At 40.3% G+C, this 23292-nt stretch overlaps 1 long non-coding RNA gene across 1 annotated transcript; it reads right to left on the bottom strand.

Moving 5' to 3' along the window:
• Nucleotides 1-381: 381 nt before the first annotated feature.
• Nucleotides 382-19261, bottom strand: LOC136172405 (uncharacterized). Its single transcript, XR_010664022.1, has 3 exons — nucleotides 19143-19261; nucleotides 13834-13935; nucleotides 382-463 (listed from the first exon to the last, which is right to left on the bottom strand). It is a non-coding gene; the product is annotated as an uncharacterized lncRNA (long non-coding RNA).
• Nucleotides 19262-23292: the final 4031 nt, after the last annotated feature.

Here is a 23292-nt window from a genome sequence, read left to right as displayed (position 1 = left end):
AAAATTTTACGTAGTGAAATAGTCTACTGATAAATCCATTTTCATTTTGTGTTTTACTGCTCTGTACTCACAAAAACATATAAAAATGAGCTTCCCTACAGTCTCCAACCCTAACTCCCTTCTCTCCAGAAGCACAGTCAGCCCCACAGTTCTAGTTCTTAACTCTCCATGTGACAAGGTGCATAGTAGACAGGATCCTCTTCACACCTCTTTAAAGAAATCAGACCCAGGACCATGGACCATGACGCTGTCAGTTCTTACAGCGGCTCTTTCTGTGTGGAGACTGGGGACACTCCAGGTCTTCCCTGGTAGCTCAGAGGGTAAAGCATCTGCCTGCAGTGCAAGAGACTGAGCTCCATCCCTGGGTCCAGAAGACCCCCTGGAGAAGGGAACGGCAACCCACTCCAGTGCTACTGCCTGGGGAATTCCATGGCGGGAGGAGCCTGGCAGGCTCCAAGAGAACCTAAGGAGAGAAAGACAAATGGTAGTGTACTACAGAGAGCTCATATTCTCTTGCTTATCTTTTTCAGGAATTTTGTGTTGTCAAATACAGTCATCATTAAAATTTAAATGATATAAACTTACTGTGAAACTAATTTTATTAACAACAATACTAACGGATATTCAAAACTCATCACTTCCTAATTATTATACTGCATTTTATTATAATCTGTGCTCTTTCTTGAGGTTATTTACATGTCTTAAATTTGTATGGTGGAAATAATAAAAAAAATCTGTTCCCAACTCTGCCTTCACTGACATCATGTTGGTAACATGAAACTGACCACCATGGGAGCAGTCCCACTACAGAAATTGGCAAACACTACACTGTGGCTTCAGTTTCACAGTGAGTCCATTACGAAGCTGGCATATCACTTGGCTGACAGAGTGAGTGCCAAGGTCTAACAAGGATGATCTGACCCTAGCTATTGTGAGGTCACTGAGGATGAAGCAGAGGACAGTGGTTACAAATTGAACATGGCACCCATGTATGGAAGGATTTCTAAACGTGCTGTGTCTATGGAGTGGATTCTAAATCATGATATTCTGGAATCCCCTCCACCTTCAAAGGGATCATTCCTGGTCTGATCAAAAAGTATTGGCAGGCATGACCTTTGCAAATGAGGACCAAGTCTCTCTTCACTTTTTCTGGTATAGAAGAAGCCTCCGATCTCTTCTACAAACCAATGGAAGGGTTTCCCACTATTAGATGATACTGTACATTTGCCCAACTAGGTGGTTTGTGTCTGGATCCAAAATAAATGGTATTTATATGAAAAATCTGACATTACTTGTACCCCTACGATTGTGTAATGATTCATGTTTGTTATTGCATGGGGAAATGCCTTGTTAGTAAAAATTAAATGTGGCAGTAGGCATATCTCATAGGGACACTGATTATAAATTGCATTTATTACTAAGTTTCATATAGGCCAAATATTTGAAATATTCATATTGTCTTAGAAAAAACAGGTGTGATTAATGTTTTAAATGTTTGCATCTGATTCCAGAAACTATGTTGCAGAGTTATAATTCCCCCTCTATCCCTCAGATTTTGTGAGACTAAGAAATGATTATACAAGTGACATTGGAAGGAGAATTGATGAAGTTGGTAGAAAGGTCCTACAACCTTTCTCAAGACCCCCCAAATCATGCTACCTTAAAGATACTCTAAGGATGGCTCAGATATTACAGTTAGTCAAATGCAGCTAATGAGTTAGTAAAATTAGGATATTAATGTTACTGGGAATTGGTTGATCCTCACTGATTAGTGAGTTAGTCATGAGAAAAACTGCCCTATCCATTGTATCCCAGGGGCTAGCCAAGGAAAGAAAACCATTTTACAAGCAAGATTAAAGGGAATTAAGTACAGAGAATTGGTTATACCAGTCATGGAAGAGCCATGAGACCAAATAAGGGATGTGTGCAATCCACAGATTATCACCAACAGAAGACTACTATTCTCTTAGGCTGGAGGTCAAAGGAAACAGGTGATATCACCAAGAGTCAAGACAGCATCTATGGTCACCTGGCTGACAGGCTTTTTAGGACCTGGAGTCAAAGAGTTGAAGACATTCCTGCCAGAGATGCCAGCAAGATCAAGATAGAGAAAAAGACTCTGGTTTCTCCCTTCCTCCTGCTCCTCAACTACATATCAAGGATTCTCATTAAATCTAATCATGTGAACAGTATGTGGCTTCTAGGGGTCAGCAGAGCAAGAAAGGGAGAGGGAATACATCTGAGGGGAAACAGGTACAGGAATAATAAATCTAGCAAATCCAAAATATGTATCTATATCTAGATGGATAGACAGATAAACACAGACTCCCCCCAACATCCATTAATGCTATGACAAGGTAAAGAAAAATAGGGTTTTTTCCCCCTTACCCAGGTATATTATCTAAAGGAGCACTTAATTAGTTACTGAATTAGAAGTTGGTACATTCTACTGCTATTTAGCGTCCTAAATGAGCACAAGATTGGCCAACTATCATGAGAGTCTATTACTGATCCAAGAGACTCTTTTTTCCCCATTATTCCGAAGCTCTCTATCTGTTCTCAAACTGGGAGAGGTACTATAAAACAGAAAATGAGACTGATCTGACAGTTAACCCACTCTTTTCACCTTGCCTTCTTTTAAATATGCTGAGAAAAGTAAAATGGTCAAAAGGAAAGGAGGAGGAGAGGCACAAGTATGCTCACAAACTAGGTGATGGATGGCTGAGAGAGCTGACTCAAGTGCTTTTATTGTCCCACGTGCTTACCCCTGCATCCCAGGAGACAGCTTGATGTAACACGCCAGTATCAGTGTCACTTCCTTGCCATATCCTCTTTTCACCATCACAAAGATAAGAGTCCATCAGAAAATACATGTTTCCTAGGGTTACTTCTGTTTTACGCAGATCCTCTTTATGAAGCTATTCTTAGAGTCCTCTTCAGTATCATAAGCTTCAACTAAGAAAACTACCTTTCCTTCCTTTCTGAACATTGTTTCATGAGGAATGAGTCCTGTTACTTACAAAGATAGGCAGAGGTCTCTCAAAGCAGAAAAGTCATCTCTTTTGCTTGCTTTCCACGTGCCATCTAGGTACTACAGTTAAGAACTTCAAGCACACAAATTTGTTCTAGAGAACTGGCAACTCAAAAATACAAATAATCTTTATAGTATTCAAGTAACCCTTAAACTTTTTGAAAAATAACCTTGCTTTAAAAGTCAGAGTGCAAAAAAACTCAAAAGAGTTGGCACGTCCCTCCAAAAGATTCTCTAACGTTTAGCAAAACTGAATTCACACTAAATCTGTTTATGAGTAAAAGACAAGTCAACTTTAAAACCAATCATAGATGACAATGTTTCTTTTCAATGTGTCTGCTTTGGAGCCATATTTCTGCTAAACACTCAAAAATTTCTTCTTGAGTATTTAGTGATATATTAGAACCAGAAATAAGGGATGTTAGTGCTAGAAGGCAGTCAACGGTCTGTAATTTAATTCACATATTCCTTCTGCACCAGACTCTGTAAGATCACTGAGTCAGCTTAAGAACTTTGAAGCTGTAGAGTCCAGGGCAGGCCATTACAGTATGCCGATATCACTGTCCTCCTGCTCTGACGTTCTCCACTGAGTGACAGGGGAAGGAGAAGGAAGCGCAGTCACCATCAACTGAGAGTGATGAGACTGGAATATTAAAATTCAGGCTTATCTGAGCTGACTGAATTGGCTGGCAGAATGTTCTCCAGTTAAAGGTGGGGAAAGGTTAATTCTGCACATGACACCGCTACTGCATTTATACAAGTCTCCTAGGACAACTGTTTGCCTTGAATTGTTTTCTTCCTTTATTTCAGTCAGACAGTTGTGTTGACTGATTTTTCTTTTTGATGTATGAAATGACTGTTTGACTGAATTTACCATTTGATTTCTACTAACGCACTGTAAAAACAATAGTCAACTTAGACTGGCAGGTATGAAAAATTCTACTGCAGAACCAGACAGAAATATTGCGTTCTATAGGTACATATGTCATATGCCCTGGGTTTTGGAAAATTGTTCCAATTTCAACTATTTTGCCCCATGTTTCAAAAGAGTGGGGCCACTGATTTAATAGTAAAAATAAGATTTGTGAAGTTCATATAAAAATAATTTTGTGTGAACCTGAGAATCACATAATGGGATCAGAAAAGAACTATTATGAGAAATTTTACTGTTTCTTACTTATCAAGAGGTGTTTCTATGTCAAACTTTTCAGTCTTCTTCTAGAAGATGTTTAGGAACAAAAGGTTTGAATATATTCATAGCAAATCCTTATTTATAGTTTTGTTTTCCCAATAATTATAGTTACTAAGATAGGACATGGAAAATGGCCTATCTCATGATTCTAAGCTCCTATTGAACATGTGGAAATTGGTAACATGAGTAGGAAAGTGAAGCAACTTTTGAGATTGTTACTGAGTAATGCTGATTTTATAATGAGTGCTTCCTTACATATCTGACTAATTTATCACGGTGCAGATGGCTGATTCCCATGCTTAGAAATGACAAAGGTCTTAAGAAATTCTCCATATTCCATTCATCAATCTGTGTTCTTCTTCAAAGCAAAATTAATCCCTTGACTATTAACATAGTAGCTTAATTATAATTTTTAATTTTAAAATTAACTGTGAGAATCGGAATTTCTGGTAGGAAAAAGTGATGGAAGATGGGACAAAATAAAATAAATCAAAGAATTCATAGAAAGCTAAAACAGAATTTTTCAATAGTAGGTAAGGACTTCTGCTTCCAACTATATCAGTTTACCTTAGGAAACCATACTAGAAAGGTCAGATAAATCATAAGCAACATTTGACTGTGAGCATTATAAAGCTAATGAGGTAGCCATGACATAGAAAAATAAAATAGAAAAGAAACTCATAGAAGTAAGAACAGTATTCTGCACATGCTTTATCTAATCCAGTCATTTAGAAACTATTGATGAAAATCAAAAGCATGAGAAACCAAATATGGCTCCTAAGAGGCAGAAAAGCCAGTAGATCTTAGGACAATATTGGAGGACTGAGGAGAGAGCAGGGTTGGACTTTAGAAATAACAAGGCAGCTAGAATTTTAAGGATCAAAATCCCAGAGATGGGAAAGATTCAGAGACTCGAGCTCAATTCAGCAACAGTGGTCCCTTGACGTTATCACATTTTCCACGTAGGTAGACAAGGCAAGATGTTAAGAAGTCAAACAAAAGCTAACTGAAGTCAAAACAAAGACTCAGGAGTCTTGTAACGCTGAGGAGATAAAACTGAGGTTCAGAACCCACCAAAGAATAGTGGCCCGGTGGAAAGCTAATGATATGAATTAGGACACTGGAGGTTTCTATATGTATCTGTGTCCACGTGAATGTGTGTTAGGAAGGTTGATGAAACAGCTACCTTGATGGAAACATCTATAAAGAAGGAAAATGAGTATGAAGCTTGTGCAATGACTGAAGATCAATAAGCTGATCTTTCCTTCTGCTCCTTACCTGGGAATAGGAAATTCTCTCTTGAAAAAAGGACAGTTGACCGTTCAACAATACAAGACTTAGAGACACCGACTCCCTATGCAGTCAAAAATTCACATATCACTTGATAGGCGGCCCTTCCTATCTATGGTTCTGCATCTGAGGATTCAACCAACCACGGATCATGCAGTGCTGCAGTTGTTGGGAAAAAATCCATATATAAGTGGATCTGTGCAATCTAAATCCAGGTTGTTCAAAGGTCAACTGGAATGTCATTATGATTCTCTACAACTTGTCATATCCCAAGTCTGGTGTTCATCAAAGAACCACCAAGACTCCCAAGAAAAGGAGAATTAGAATAAAAAACAGAATCAGAATCATGGATGACCTAGATATTAAAGTTCAAATATATTTTGATAAATATTACCAAGTTCAGGAAAATAGATGACAAGGTAGAGAATTTAACTAGACAACTAGAAACTGATTAAAGTTGAACTGACAGAATTCAAAATTAAACTCAGTAGTGGGCCGAACACAGGTGAAGAAAGATAAATGAACTGGAAGACAGAGTAGCAGTAAAAATAGGAAGACTAAACGTGGAAAACAAAAAGGATAAAAAAGTACAGAAAAGAGCATTTGAAACATATGGGCCACAGTAAACATTTTCATCATATGTTTACATTGGAGTCCAAAGGGAAAAGAAGAGAGAGATTCGGGCGAGAACAATATTTAGAAATAATAGCTGAGAGTTCTCAAAAACTAAAAAGAATATATCAAGCCATAAATTCAACAAGCACTAAAAAACGCAACAAGAGTAAATATAAAGAAACCATATCTAACACCACCAGAGTACAATTTACAAATAGCAAAGAAAAACAGAACACCTTAGAAGTAACCAGAGGAAAAACAACAGTTGACCTTTCAACAACACATGAGATTAAGATTACTGCTTACTTCTCAACAAAAATGATTAATACTAGAAAATAATGGAAAGTGCTAAAGAAAATAACTGCTCACTGAGAATTCTAGAGGCAGAGAAAATGTTGTTTGGAAGATGAAATAAGGAAATCTGCAAACAAACAAAATTTAGAGAATATGTTCTCATCAGAACCAACTGAAAGGGAGACCCGCAGGCAGAAGGAAAATTATCATAGAGGAAAATAAGGACTTGACAAAGGAATTAAATAGAACAGAAAGGAAGCGTAAGTGAATAAATCTGAATAAAATCTAACTGCACATAAGAGTAATAATGAAATATATAAAAATTAGAATGCATTAAAACAAGAGGAAGAGGAAAAAGTAATAAAATAAATTTAAGGTCTCAGCACTGCTTGAGAAGCAGTAAAAGAGCTAATAAGTCACGGTGCATGTGTAACTGCTACCTATATAAGCATTGTGAGCTAATAAAGGGAAAATGGAGTTTGATGAATTTAAAAGGAAGAGCCAGAGGAACATAAAAAGGAAGGACAAGCAGAAAACAAGGAGTAAAAGGTCTATAATAAGATACGTTAACTGTAAATAGTCACATTAAAGGGCAGAGATTTTTTGAAACAAACAAAAATCTTAATTCTATGCCCCTTACAAGACACCATAGTCAGACTGCAAGTTAAAGGATGCAAAACTTATGTCATAAAAACAATAAGCAAAACTGAAAAAAAAATAATGGGAGATTTGAAAGCAAAAAGTATCACTGGAGATAAGACAGGATAATAAAACCAACCATTACTTTACAAGGAACATGTCATAAAACTAAACTTCGAGGCAATATATGAAGGGAAATTCTGAAAACTAACTAGAAATAAAATCTAAATTACCTAGATCAATAATTCAGAACAACAACAAATCAGTAAACTACAGAAGATCTGAATACCATTGTTAAAGTCTTTGGCCTATACACCCCGAGGAAACCAGAATTGAAAGAGACATATGTACCCCAACATTCACTGCAGCACTATTTACAAAGCTAGACAAGGAAGCAACCTAGATGTCCACCAGCAGATGAATGGATAGGAAAGTTGTGCTATATGCACACAATGAAATATTACTCAGCTATAAAAAGGAATGCATCTGAGTCAGTTCTAATGAGGTGGATGAACCTGGAGCCTATTATACAGAGTGAAGTAAGCCAGAAATAGAAAGACAAATACTCTATATTAATGCATATAGAGAGAACTTAGAAAGATGGTACCAACAATCCTACATGCATGGCAGCAAAGATGACACAGATGTAAAGAACAGACTTTTGGACTCAGGGGGAAAAGATGAGAGTGGGATGATTTGAGAGAAGAGCATTGAAACATGTACATTACCATATGTAAAATAGATGACCTGTGCAAATTTGATGCATGAACCAGGGCACCTAAAGTCGGTGCTCTGAGAAAACCCAGAGGAATACAGTGGGGTGGGAAATGGGAGAGGAGGTTCAGAATTGGGGGGGACACATGTATACCTGTGGCCATTTCATGTTGACCTATGGCAAAAACCATCACAATATCCTTAATGTAACTATATCCAATTAAAATAAATTAATTGAAAAACTCTTTGGCCTACATTTGCATAAAACACTGCATTAACAAGAATGAAATGCACATTTACATACAAATTTTGAGGTGTACATGGCACATTTTTAAGTTGACTGAATGCTGGGTATAAAACAAGACTCAGAATAATCAAGAAATTTTAAAATGTATAACCAATATTTTATCAAATATTTGGACATTAAAAACACACTTCTGGATTTCCATGGTGGTCCAGTGACTAAGACTCCATACTCCCAATGCAGGGAGCCTGAATTCCATCTCGAGTCAGGGAACTGGTTCCCACAAACAAAGAGTTTTCATGCCACAACTAAACGACCTTGCATGCTACAATGAAGACTGAAGATCCTGAAAGCCACAACTAAGACCAGGTGCAGCTGAATAAACAAATTAAATTAAAAAAAAAAAAACCAAAACATACTTCTGATAAATATGGATGTCAAAGATAAAGTCATAATAGGAATTAGAATTTCATTAATTGAATGATAATGAAACACTGACCTAGAGCCAGACATCCTGGAATATGAAATCAGGTGGGCCTTAGTAAGCATCACTACGAACAAGGCTAGTGGAGGTGATGGAATTCAAGTTGAGCTATTTCAAATCCTGAAAGATGATGCTGTAAAAGTGCTGCACTCAATATGTCAGCAAATTTGGAAAACTCAGCAGTGGCCACAGGACTGGAAAAGGTCAGTTTTCATTCCAATCCCAAAGAATGCTCAAACTACCGCACAATTGCACTCATCTCACACACTAGTAAAGTAATGCTCAAAGTTCTCCAAACCAGGCTTCAGCAATACCTGATCCGTGAACTTCCAGATGCTCAAGCTGGTTTGAGAAAAGGCAGAGGAGCCAGAGATCAAATTGCCAACATCCGCTGGATCATCGAAAAAGCAAGAGAGGTCCAGAAAAGCATCTATTTCTGCTTTATTGACTATGCCAAAGCCTTTGACTGTGTGGATCACAATAAACTGTGGAAAATTCTGAAGGAGATAGGAATACCAGACTACCTGACCTGCCTCTTGAGAAACCTGTATGCAGGTCAGGAAGCAACAGTTAGAATTGAACATGGAACAACAGACTGGTTCCAGAATTAGGAAAAGGAGTACGTCAAGGTTGTCTATTGTCACCCTGCTCATTTAACTTACATGCAGTGTACATCATGAGAAACGCTGGGCTGGAGAAAGCACAAGCTGAAATCAAGACGGCCTGGAGAAATATCAATAACCTCAGATATGCAGATGACACCACCCTTATGGCAGAAAGTGAAGAAGAACTAAAGAGCCTCTGGATAAAAGTGAAAGAGGAGAGTGAAAAAGTTGGCTTAAAGCTCAACATTCAGAAAACGAAGATCATGGCATCTGGTCCCATCACTTCATGGCAAATAGATGGGGAAACAGTGGAAACAGTGGCTGACTTTATTTTTCTGGGCTCCAAAATCACTGCAGGTGGTGACTGCAGCCATGAAATTAAAAGACACTTACTCCTTGGAAGGAAAGTTATGGCCAACCCAGGCAGCGTATTAAAAAGTAGAGACATTACTTTGGCCACAAAGGTCCGTCTAGTCAAGGTTATGGTTTTTCCAGTGGTCATGTATGGAAGTGAGAGTTGGACTATAAAGTTGAGCACCAAAGAATTGATGCTTTTGAACTGTGGTGTTGGAGAGGACTCTTGAGAGTCCCTTGGACTGCAAGGAGCTCCAACCAGTCCATCCTAAACGACACCAGTCCTGGGTGTTCATTGGAAGGACTGATGTTGAAGCTGAAACTCCAATACTTTGGCCACCTGATGTGAAGAACTGACTCATTTGAAAAGACCCTGATGCTGGGAAAGATTGAGGGCAGGAGGAGAAGGGGACGATGGAGGATGAGACAGTTGGATGGCATCACCAACACAACAGATATGGGTTGGGGTGGACTCTGGGACTTGGTGATGGACAGGGAGGCCTTGCATGCTGCAGTTCATGGGGTCGCAAAGAGTCAGATATGACTGAGCATCTGAACTGAACTGAATGAAAATATACTGTAGCAAAACCTGTGGGCTGCAGATAAAGCTGTGGTCACATAGACGCTTAAGTATTAGAATTATATAATATATGTAATCATATACGTGTGTGTGTGTTGTGTAAATGGAAAAAGAATAAAGCTTCCAAAAGATACCCTATTACCTTGAGGTAGACAACTACTGAACTATACCTAATAGTGGAGGCAGGGCAGACTTCAGAACTTCAGGAGACCAGCAGAAGGCAGCATTTGGAAACAGGAGTAGCTTCCAAATTAGGCAGTTTGAGAGCACAGTGAACGCCAATGTCAGAAGCAGTCTCCAGGAAAAAGCATTTAATGTATAAAGTGGTGGAGAAACTAAAATATATTTAAGATTTGACACTCTAATTCCTTTTAAGGATGATTTATGTTTCTAGGGAAAAAATAAGAAGTACTTGATGTAGAAGGTGAATAACTTTATAATTTCCAGGAGAATCTTGGTACCAGGATGACACAATGAAGAACTTGGGAGTCCCCTGACTAATCTAGCAGCGAGAAAATGAAAACAGAGATGAGAGAGAGAAATAGAAAGACATATTTGTGCAATTGGGCACTGCTGCACTTTAAAGTCTAGGTATGCACTCCAAATCATAAACAAATGCCACCATGTTCAGAGCTAACCCTGAGACAGTGATTAGTGTCTAAGAGATTAATTAGGGACAACTCTTGGCATCAACAACGTATGGAAGAAAAGGACATCAGATTGGGCAAAGGTAGAAGTAAAGTTGTGTTGCAGCCTCAGGAAACCTCAGGTGACCCTTTGGGGGAGAGTTCTTAAAATGAGATGACCCCTTCAGGGGGATGTCCCAATTCAGGAGGATGTCTTAACTTTTATATTCTTACACCTGTCATTGGATGAAGGGCATTGTACGAAGGGGTGATGTGACCCTGGGCTAAGTGGCTCCCTTTAGCTGAGATTGGCTGTCTGCAGCATTTCCAGGGCTGGGGCAAAAGCTCTAGAATCTGAAAATTGTTCAACTTTCCTTGTCTGGGTTGCCAAAGTAAAAAATACAGGCAGGGTATATTACAAATAGTTCTTTAGCCTGGAGAAGAGGTCTTGAAGCTGTGAGCCACTCACTGGGAAGCAGCAGGACATGAAGGATTCTTGAACAGATCGGAAGCTACTGGAAGGCCTTTCAGGAGTTCAATCCCATAATAAATACTGTACCTTCAGTGTAACTTTGCCCTCTCTGCCAGTCTTCCTCAGTTCCCATGTGGGCCCTTTTGGACTTGAACTTGGTGTTCCCAGAACTTGAGCTGGAGACTTCCATGAAGTCTGCTTTCCATCTACTGGCTCAGCTTTCTTGCTCTCTCTGCTCCAGGCTAGTCTCTTCAAACTGCCTTTTCCATTTCTGGCAATAATACCCCTCTCTAGACCTAACTAATGCTTTTCTGGGGCAAAAGGAAGAGAATTAATAAGGGTAACTTTTATTTCTAGGAGGGAAGTTACCATATTCCTTCAGAGTATTCATCTCCTTGATTATTTAACTTTTACTCTAGATTACTCATGGGTATTTCTGCTCCCCTACCTTCAACCCAAGGAGGTTTTAGAACATTGTCCTCTCTCAGCATCAAGTCTCTCTCCATCCTCCCTCTCTCTCTCTAAGACCCACCTTTATCCACACACTCACAGGCTTTCTGGACCTCCGAGGAAGATAAGCACTTCACAGAATCTCTGCTACAGGACCAAACATACTGAAATGACTTTTTATGAAGATATTGAAGCAACAGAAAAAGAATACATGAGGATTGTTTCTCCTGAGGGTTCAATTATTTAGAGGGCCTTTATCACACTTCGATTGATAAATCTAACCTTTCCTTTCTTGACTACAGTTGATCACACTGTGATGAAAACAAGGTAGAAAATGGAAAAATAATACTTGGATTTTAATGAAATAATAAAAATGCAGGGCCTATCTTTGACTTTTGCCAAGAGAGAAAAGAGTTCACATTTCGACTATGTGGTGGCAGGAGTCCCTTTTAAAACAGGGCCAGTCTGCATGATGCATTGAAAAATCAACCTTTTCAAATATAGCCATAACCCCTCAAGATTGTTTCATTTCTTGGGGCCAGGCAAACCAAACTTCGGGTTTGGTTTGAGTGGTGCCCTGTATACTAAAGTGATAAACATAATCTGGAAGCACAGCACAGGCTAAAAATATGGAGCTGGCAGCCTTTGATTGAAATTGAAATATTTTTCTGCTTTTAATTCACTGCATAAAATTTTAACTGTCCAAATTCAATCAGGTAGGTCGTCCTAATGATCATGAGCTTCAACCCTGCTAACAACTAAGCCTGCACTGTTAAACTCTACTTTATCTGTTCCAGAAACCTCCTGGGTTTCTTTAATGCCTCTGTTATTACTTGCTTTGCATCATTCTGCGTTTCTTTAAAAACACAGCTGTGTGACCTCTGGAAGTTTTATTACTTCCTTGAGACTTGGTTGCCTCCTCTATGAATATCTGGGTATATATTTAGTATTGCTCAATAGAATTTTTTATGATAATGAAAATGTTTTGTATCTGTACTAGCCAATGCAGTATTCACTAGCCACATGTAGCTAATAAACATCTTTAAAATATGGCAAATCCAACTGAGAAACTGCAGTTTTAATTTTAAAATTTGTTTAAATACAAATAACCTCATGTAGGTAGCATCTACTGACAGTATAAATCTATGTAATATTTTAAGGATATTCTCCACTCTAAAACTCTACCATTCATTAGCTCAACCTAAATATTTCTGCCCTTTGACAAGCAGAAAATAATTTATGCCGCCCTTGAAATTATTTTTCAAGACCTTTGTCAGTTTGGGGACATCATATTCTTAAAAGTGACTTTGCTTTGTGAAACTTTAATAACGTTGACGTTTCCTGCCCTTGGAAGCACCTCTGTTATTATGGGAAATGTTGTGGACGAACAAGGACCATTTCAAGAGATGTGGGAAAACTCCTTCTGGACTTAATTTCATGATGAGGATGCTCAGAATGTCAAAATGCTAAATTGCTTATAGTAAGAACCATACCTCTTTCACACTATTTTCTGCATGTAGCTGGAAAATGTTTAAAATATTTTAAAATAACTGCACATCTATTTCTGAAGCTGATTTGGCTGTTCAAGGCTTACTAGAACTTTATCCATCTCACTATTTCACTCAGTAAACAAATGCAGTTGTTACATATGTGTCTGTGTTCCCTTCTAGATTATGTGTTTATGAAGTTAGAAACTAGATTTATGTCACAGCCCTTATGTATAGCACAATATTCATTGCTAATTCAGATCGTATTTTAAGATGAGACAAAAGTTAACATTTTTAATGTAGTCACAAATATCTAGCAAACCAATCAGAAAAAAAAAAAACAATTTTTTTAATTGGTCAAGAACAAAAAGAGAAATACTTCATGCAAAATCATATCTCTAATAACTACCACTGGAATTAGAACACACACATGCTAAAATTATTTTAAAATATCTTATCAAAGACTTTAAGGCTGTACCTAAAAAGATTATATCAGAAGTGAACATAATCACGTTGTCTGACCAGCGTGAATCACGCAAGGCATATTATATATAAAATAAACAATAAGAACCCACTGTATCGCACAGAGAACTTACTCAATACCTTGTAATAAACGGTAATGGAAAAGAATACACACACACACACACACACACAACTGAATTACTTACCTGTACAGCTGACATACAACACTGTAAATCAACGACACTTCAATTTTTTTAAATAAGTGTAAAAGGTCGTATAGCTTCATAAACTCACCTCTGGTACCCAAGGGACTACCTGAAACAACAGCAGCTACAACTTTCCTGGAGACAGGACATGGCCAGCAAACTGGGCTGTTACACTCGGTAATAGTCATACCTGTAAAAAATATACAGGCTCATTAACACATAGGAATTCCTCATTTTTCTGGCAGTATTAGGCAATGAGGTATGCATATGAGAATTTTTTAAATGACAAATTTAAGAAGAGTATTTTAACCTTCACTCATTAATTTTTTCTAAAATTAAGAAATGTATTCATCAGTGTATTTAATGTTTCCTTGATGACTTGGGGTCATCAGTTCAATCAACGTTTGCATGAATAATACAAATGGAAGCAAGACAAGCACTCACACTGAAACTGAAGATGACATAATGTTCTATCAACTGGAATAACTGATGAAGGAGTAAGAAAAAAAAGACAAAAATGAAAACAAACCATGATCAAGAAACAGTCACGTTCTGACTTCTTCTATTTAGTTTCAAAAAGTGAATTGAAAGTGCTCCGTTGTGTCCGACTCTTTGTGACCCCATGGACTGTAGCCCACCAGGCTCCTCTGTCCATGGAATTCTCCAGGCCAGAATATTGGAGTGGGTAGTCGTTCCCTTCTCCAGGGGATCTTTCCAACCCAGGGATCGAACCCAGGACTTCTGCATTGCAGGTGGATTCTTTCCTGTCTCAACCACCAGGGAAGCCATTTCAAAAAGAGACCACAAATCCCAGTGGTATCTCCAACATTATTAGCTGTCTTTATCCCTTGTTTCCATTTTCCTTTCCTTTTTCTTCTACCCTAGAGGGGTTCCAGGAAATGTTTATAGCTGCTCTCAAGACAAATTCTAATACCTGCTTCTTCTCAAAATTTCACAATGTGTCCAGGAGATAAACAGTGTGGAGGTCAAATACAATTCACCACAGGGAGATCTGTGGTGAAAATAACATCAGAAACTAGCTCCTAAACATGCAAAGAGCAGAGTATGGTGTCAGGCACTAATTTCCTTCCAAATACCTCTCCATTTCTAAACGATGTCTTTATTTATTTACCAAGATCCCTTTTTATTGGTTCCCTCTTCCAGACTGCTTCACTTCACCTGTCCTCACATTAAATACATTCACACTCTTTTTGATTCCAGTTATTTGCTCATTAAGTAATCATAGAACACACACATGCTAAAATTATTTTAAAATATCTTATCAAAGACTTTAAGGCTGTACCTAAAAAGATTATATCAGAAGTGAACATAATCATGTAGTCTGACCAGCGTGAATCACGCAAGGCATATTATATATAAAATAAACAATAAGAACCCACTGTATCGCACAGAGAACTTTGGAATTAAATACTGAGTAAAATTAAAATACTGGAATCACTTGGAGGGTTTAAGCACTTCCACCAATGAATACTGGGTGTGGAATTCAAGAGGCTGCACTTGACTTGGCCTTGTCCAAGTTCTTTCTTAAGAAGTATGTAAGATAAACCTAAACTCAGAGTTATTCAGATTGGACTGCTTTCTCAGGTGGACTAGAATTCACTGCTCATTCCACCCACTCTGAGGTCAGTGGCACTTTTCGGAGATGGGGTGGCCTCCTCTGCCCACTGCGGAGGCTCAGTTCCCCCTGGGCCCACTCTCTGTCTCAAATCCCACACTGAGGCCAGATGCCAGCCTTCCCAGAACATTAGTGGTCTCCTTTCAGTGTTTGAACTGCTCAGACTGAGTCCCCGTGGACTCTTTCTCAGCTTGAAACCTGATCTTCAACCCCTTTACCTGACCTGGATGGTCACCTTCCTACTCTAGGCTTCAGCTGCTTTAGCTGTAAAATGATATATCTCTTCTTAGTTCCATGGAGTCGCAAAGAGACCGACACAACTTAGCAACTGAACAATGACGACATGATATTCTTTATGATACCCTGTATCGCAGGACCTGTTTCTACGGCTCCTGATGCCAGCTTCTTTCACAATCATATCTTGTTCATCTCTGAAAGTGGAATCCAAATCAATCATTTCCAGGCAGCTTTCAAATCTAGAATCATTCCCTGAACTTTCAAAGCAGGTTCTCTTAATCCCTTTCTCCTAGGATGGCAGGCACTTCATACTCTGTCTTCTCTCCTGAGGATTCACAACTCCTCCAAGATCAAGATGCTGCTCAACCAATTCTCAGGTCACACTCTGCACAGCGCTTGGTGTATGGCAAACAGCCAATAAAGATTTGAAAACGAATTAAATCGAAATGAATGACTCACGGTTGCTGACAACTTTAATTGTTCTCCCTTCCTGGGGAGAACAGTTGGAAGAATCCCCAGTCTCTCTTGTGGCCACAGAAATGGACTGTGGCCAAAACAGCAGCAGAGAAACTGACCTGGATCCTTCCAGAGCTGGCTCATCAGAAACTTCCATATGCATTTCTCCATATTCTTGACCCCTTCTGCTGAAGGATGCAGATGGGGATGAGGTCTAAGGGAAGGGAGACGGTATAGGATGGGAGGAGTCTGGGTTCCTGAATGACCATCTGAAGGAGTGCAGTCTCCCCAAAGTGAATACCCACCCAGGGCTGTGATGTGGGAACCATAGTGCTGTGCTGCTGAAATTTGGGGAGTTGTGTGGTAATTTAGCATAAACCATTATACGCACAATTATGCTAATTATACGATCCACTTAAATGGCCCTCAATCTAGTACATTTAAAATGACAGACATCAATTTGTGTTATTGACACTTTTACCCTCCAATTTAACCCTGCTCTTCTGAATCAGTCATTTGACCTCAGAGAATATCAATTCCTCAACAGATTTTACTCTGAGATTCATACACACTGCAATCAGAATTACAATATTTGAAAAATAATGTTGAGAAAGTACTTTCCAGAGAAAACTTCAGTAACTTTTAATTCCTTGATCCTGCTTTGAAAACACAGCATAGTAAACTACTTGCAGTTTATCCATATTTATTGCTAATTAACAAAGTATTTTAGTTGGGATTAATTTTTAACAAATAAATAGCAGGTTTCTTGTCCACATCACAGCTGAATGACTAAATTCTCTCTCTGGAAGATTTCTTGACTGACCTTTATTTGTACTCAGTCAACTGATCTGGGTCAAATACCAGATATTAAAAATCTTCAGCATGTTCTTTTTCTTTCATTACTTTTCATCCAATAAGCATTTGACCACGTGGATTTTTCTCTGGTCTGGAGTATTTTTACTAACAAGCTACATGATGTTGCAAAAGACCTTAAGGCCCAAATGCTGGTATCTAATGAGTCTGTTCCTTTGAAGAGACTGATTTACTTTTGCTCCAACTTTTGGAAAACTTGCCCCAAAAAGCTCCACCACCCTCCTATTCTGCCCACTTCATCCATTAGAGAAGACGATTTTCTCAGTGTTACTTCCAAGGTACAGGCAGATGAACGCTTATACAACGGATTCAGTTACCTGCCTGGGAACTGAAAGGACCTTTCCCATTCAAATATCCTGGTTAGGAACCACGTTTTTTAATTTCTCTGGGAATTAAGAAACAGCAAGGAACGAGGGTACGTGGTTGATAAATGAACGTCAGTTCTTCTGAAAATCACTCTGTCTCCTCCCGTTCCTCTTGGTGTTCAAGGTAGGGAAAGAACCCTGGTCATCACCATGTGGTTATCGCTCTCCTTCTCTTCGAAGAGACAAGCCGTTTCATTGAGGACACTAATTCACCAAACTCAAGGCTCGAATTCCTTTTATGTACCCGATGCCTATCTTTATAGTATATGCCATTATCTTCAACAGTGAAATGATATGCTTTATTCCTCATTACAGAGACCAAAGTGCTATAGCAAAAGTCACTCCTGAGAGTTTTACGTGGAAATTTACTGACTCAAGAACAAATTTCTGTAGAAAAAGACAACCCATCTCTGTGTTACAAAGCATTGTTCCTTGCATCAACCACCAGTGTTAACTACAATCTATTATGATTTGAAGCATGCTAAATAAGCAGATTGTACTAAAAAAGAAAAGCACATAAAAAACCCACAGAACAAAACCCAAACTATTCTCAATAAAAGTATCCATTTGCTGGAGCCAATCTGAGATTTAACCAGGATTAGATACTTTAAACTGCAACACTGCATACCAGAACACCATGAAATAAACATTTCTCCTGATTTGGATACCATCTCCTCCTGATGCAAACTCTACCCCGACCCAAAGAAATCCAAAAATCCCAAAACCAGCCAACCAACAACAAAAAATAACCAAAGACCCAAAACCAAACAAAAAACCAAAGAAACCACGCCCATTACTATAACTAAAATTCTCAAATATTTGAGCGTCTATGGTAACTGCTCAAAGAAGTATTTTTTAAATGCTCATTTAACTTAGGAGCTTCCCTAGTAGCTCAGTTGCTAAAGAATCTGCCTACAATGCCAGAGACTCGGCTTCGATTCCTGGGTTGGGAAGATCTCCTGGAGAAGCAAATGGCAACGCACTCAAGTATTCCTGCCTGGAGAATTCCACGGACAGAGGAGCCTGAAGGGCTACAGTCAGTCCACGGTGTCCCAAGAGTTGGGACATGACTTAGCGACAATACTGTCACCATTTAAGAGCAGTGCAGCTCCGCCAAAAGTCGCCAAAAGTCGTTAGGCTTGAAAAGCCTAACGGAATCAAGAAAAACTCTTCACCATACCCCAAAACATACAAAGGCGGGAATAGTTTTATTTCAAACTTTGCTTAGATGTTAGTATGTCACAAACTGCCCTCCAAGACGCGCTCTTAGAGTCAGTGACCGTCAATAAAGCCTGAAAACGCTGAAAGTGAACGTTAATAACCTTTTGTAGCCTATCCTCCAGAAGGCTTTAGCAAAGAGCACGGAGTCCCACCTGAACACCCGCTGTTGGCGGCCAGCGAACAGGATCCCGAGCTGGGCGCCCCCATCACCGGCGCGCATCCGGGAGCAGAGACCTCTTCACACCCGCGGACCCAACGCGCCCGACGCGCACCCCGCGGCCCCGACTTCGGGCTCCTCGGAGGCACCTCCCCTTCCCGAACCCGCGAGCCCGCGGCGACCGGGTCCAGGCGGCGCCCACAGACCCAGAGGCCGCCCCCCGCGGTCGAGGGGCGCCGAGTTAGGGAGGGCTGCGAGCGCGCGGGGCGCCCACAGTTCCACGACCGTCTTGGGCCCCGGCCCGGGGTCCTCACCCTGCGGCCGGTGGCGGCGACCCCGGACCCGAGGACCCAGCGAGGCTCGCGCTCCCCGAGGCTGGAGGAGTCGGGGGCCGCTGGCCGTTGGGCAGGCGGGGGCGCGCGGTGAGGGGCTGCGGATAGAGCTGCACTTACTCGTGTCTGCGCTGCTCCCCGGTCCGGGGCCTTTCGCAGTGGGGACCGACCCAGTCTCCACCTTCCCTCCCCTCAGGAGCGGTCCGGGAGCTCTGGCGTCCCTGTGCCTCCGCCCACTCGCCTGTGGCCGCTCGCGCCTGCGCACTCGCACCTGCAGCCTCTCGCGCCTGCGCACTCGCTCCAGGCCCAGTGGGGGCGGGGAGGGGCGTTTGTCAGCCCCAGGACTCCTGGCTGGAAAATCCTGACTTTACATTTCCTTAGAGTGTTGGACTTGATATCAGTTGTTTAAAAAAATAAATGTCAAGTTTTCTTATCCTAATCATCATTTCATGACTATAGATTCTGTCTTTGTAAGATTTAAGAATAATAATTTCTACTTGGTCAACTGAGTCAGATAATAGGTACCAAACTTATCTATTGCTTCTATAAATTTTCAGTCAATACGTTTTAGCCTGTGAAGTTTTATTTAGTGTGTGTGTGTGTGTGTGTGTGTGTGTGTGTGTGTTACTACTAATCAGCCTCGGCAGGGGCAGAGTCTTGAGATGAAGGGAGAGTTAGGATCTCCTAGGCTAGCGCTGTCTCCCTGCCACGTAGTTTGCCGTGGGAACTAGAGGTCCTGAGACCCCAGGATATTTTGGCAATGTGGAGCAGATTCTCTGCGTGTGCACACAAGTACACACTGACATACGTCAGAGGAAGGGAGCATAGGCAGTGGGGTCAGGGGAGGGGTGGACCTTGGGGTGGCAACGGTGACAGAAACATGCGTCATTTCTCCTGGACTGAGGCAAAGACCACCTTGTTGGACCTCGTATGGAATCAAGGTCAGGACATCTGCACTGGCTGTGGTGAGGAGTCCTGAGAAGCGAATGAGACACCCCCCGGCTGAAGTGGACAAGAGGAGGCTGAGGGTCCTCTTCAAGGTCCCTCTCAAAGCCCCTGCTTCCTGTGGATCCTCTCACATTCCCTCCTGGGGCCCACGGAATGCTGGTGTCCTGAAGTCTCTCAGAGGTAGGGTCTGTGCTGTGCTTTCCCTGCTGGGTGTGCAGTATGAGAGGTTCCCATCAAAGGGGTCATGTGTCCAGTGCGGGGGCGAGGAGAGTGGCCCTTGCACTCCTACACATTCCCCTGCCCCTGACCTGGCCTATACCTCCTCCTACTAGCATCCGAGCTTCTCAGTGGAGGAATGGAGCCTCTGATCTATTCACTTACCAGCTGTGCCCTGAGCATTCAGTGGGGGCTGTGATGAAAAGAAGCACCAGGGTCACAGGCTGGAGGGGGAAGTGGAGAAACACAGGCCCTCGTCTATCAGATCTAGTCCGTTAAATCTATTTCTCACTTCCACTGTATAATCATTAGGGATTTGATTTAGGTCATACTTGAATGGTCTAGTCGTTTTCTGTACTTTATTCAATTTCAGCCTGAATTTGGCAATAAGGAGTTCATCATCTGAGCCACAGTCAGCTCCCGGTCTTGTTCTTGCTGACTGTATAGAGCTTCTCTATCTTTGGCTGCAAAGAATATAATCAGTCTGATTTCAATGTTGACCACCTGGTGATGTCCATTTGTAAAGTCTTCTCTTATGTTTTTGGAAGAGGGTGTTTTCTATGACCAGTGCATTCTCTTGGCAGAACTCTATTAGCCTTTGCCCTGCTTCATTCTGTACTCCAAGGCCAAGTTTGTCTGTTATTCCAGGTGTTTCTTGACTTGCTGCTTTTGCATTCCAGTCCCCTATAATGAAAAGGACATCCTTCTGGGTGTTAGTCCTGGAAGGTCTTGTAGGTCTTCATAGAAGCGTTCAAGTTTCTTCTGTTCTTCTGCTGAAGAAACTCTTCAAGTTCAGTTTCTTCAGCATTACGGTTTGGGGCATAGACTTGGATTACTGTGATATTGAATGGTTTGCCTTGGAAACAAACAGAGGCCATTCTGTTGTTTTTTGAGATTGCATCCAAGTACTGCATTTCAGACTCTTTTGTTGACTATGATGGCTACTACATTTCTTCTAAGGGATCCTTGCCCACAGTAGCAGTTATAATGATCATCTGAGTGACATTCACCCATTCCAGTCCATTTTAATTTGCTGATTCCTAAAATGTCGACGTTCACTCTTGCCATCTCCTGCTTGGCCACTTCCAATTTTTCTTGATTCATGGACCTAACATTCCAGGTTCCTATGCAATATTGCTCTTACAGCACCAGACCTTTCTTTCATCACCAGTCACATCCACAACTGGCTATTGTTTTTGCTTTGGCTCTGTCTCTTCATTCTTTCTGGAGTTATTTCTCCACTGATCTCCAGTAGCATATCGGACACCTACCGAATGGGGAGTTCGTCTTTCAGCGCCATATTTTTTGCCTTTTCATTCTGTTCATGGGGTTCTCAAGACAAGAATACTGAAGTGGTTTGCCATTCTCTTCTCCAGTGGACCACATTCTGTCAGACCTCTTCACCATGACTCGTCCATCTTGGGTGATCCTACTTGGCACAGTCTATAGTTTCATTAAGTTAGACAAGAGTGTGGTCCACGTGGTTAGAGGAACCATGTGATTAGACCTGGTTCATGTGGTTAGATGCACCAGTCTTACTGGGGTAAGCTTATAATCCATGTTTATAATTCTAAATTAGGTGAAGGATACTGGTTGTTGTTTTTTTTCCCTCACAACATTGATTATACCTATCATATAATTGTTACTATTCCTAGGTGAAGGAGGCCATAATTTTTCCTCATGATGTTGATCATATCTATCATTTTTCCTCATGACATTGATTATACCTATCATTCCTCATGACATTGATTACACCTGTTATAGACTTCTTATATCTATGCCTACCTAAATTAAGTGTTACCATTTGTTTAATACCTGTTTCTCTTACTTGTTAAAGATATGGTCATGTCCATTTCATCTTTACATTTTCTAAAACATTTCCAGACATTATATTAATGTCTATCAATGGGGAAATCAATACATATTTCTTGACTATTACATTGATATATCTTGTTTGTCAAACATTTTAGGCAAAATTCATAGTACCAAGAGTAAATTTTTCTTCCTTAAAATTATTTTACAAAGATCATTTACTTATGTAGATCAAATTCACATTTCTCAACCGTGTACCCTGCCTACATAATCTTAACATGCTATTAAAATGTGTACTATCCACGAGATTTTTCTAGTGTTCCTTGGTCCTTTTAAGATGGTGCTCTTGATGTGCAGGGGAAAGTATGTAAGTGACTCATTTGAAATGGAGCCCTTTTCAAAGAGCCAGGATTCATTGGATATATCTTATAAAAGCTCCACCCTTACCGGGGTCTAACAGCTTTTGTAAGCCTGTTTCTGATGCTCCTGCTTAAACATTTTCAGCATTCAAAATGCTTTAAACTGTCATCATTTTTTTTACACATTGACACTTATTTTACTGTGCGACTTTTAACTTCTTGGCTTTTACCTCCCTTCTATCAACTTTGTTTGAACTGTCCACTGACATGGCATAGAGGGACTCCTCATAGAATTTAACTTAACCCTGACCTAACCTCAGTCCAAAAGTTGTTTCAAGTGACATCATCCACCTTTAATTAAGTCCCTTCATTCTTCTCCCATGAATTGGCTCCTGTGACACTGCAGGCAGGCATGGTTAGCATCCCTCCATTCTGCCTGGGCATTGGATTGGCCGCATGCGATGTTAGCTTTAGTTCAGACGCCTTTTAAACTTCATTTTGCAACATGGGGAGTCGCTTTAATTTTTTTACACCCCTTAATGTATGTTCCCAGTGTAGTTCAGTGAGAATGATTTCTTGATTTCTCCCCCTTTTTCAAAAAGAGAGTGCAATTCCACCTTAAATTTAAAACATGTTAAAGTATAATAAGTATAATAAATATAAAAATGTTCACAAGTGGGGCTTGATCAAGACAGGGAATTTTTCTTTTCCTGTGGTTTTTCCACAATTATAAGAACAATGTTGTTTTATGAGCTCAAATTCTTGAGAGCATAAAGACCGAGGATGAAGTAGTAATTGCCAACTAGGAAGTGCCAGATTAAAAGCATCTGAGAGGTTCCAAAGTGCCTCAGTGTATAAAATAACAATGAACTCTGGGATTAGAGGAAAAGAGGAAGCTGCTGAAATTATGTTCCTTTAATTCTGCCTTCGAAACA

This window comes from Muntiacus reevesi, chromosome 7 (genome assembly GCF_963930625.1).
Source record: "Muntiacus reevesi chromosome 7, mMunRee1.1, whole genome shotgun sequence".
Taxonomy (NCBI): domain Eukaryota; kingdom Metazoa; phylum Chordata; class Mammalia; order Artiodactyla; family Cervidae; genus Muntiacus; species Muntiacus reevesi.
This window is presented reverse-complemented; position numbering and strand designations above follow the sequence as displayed.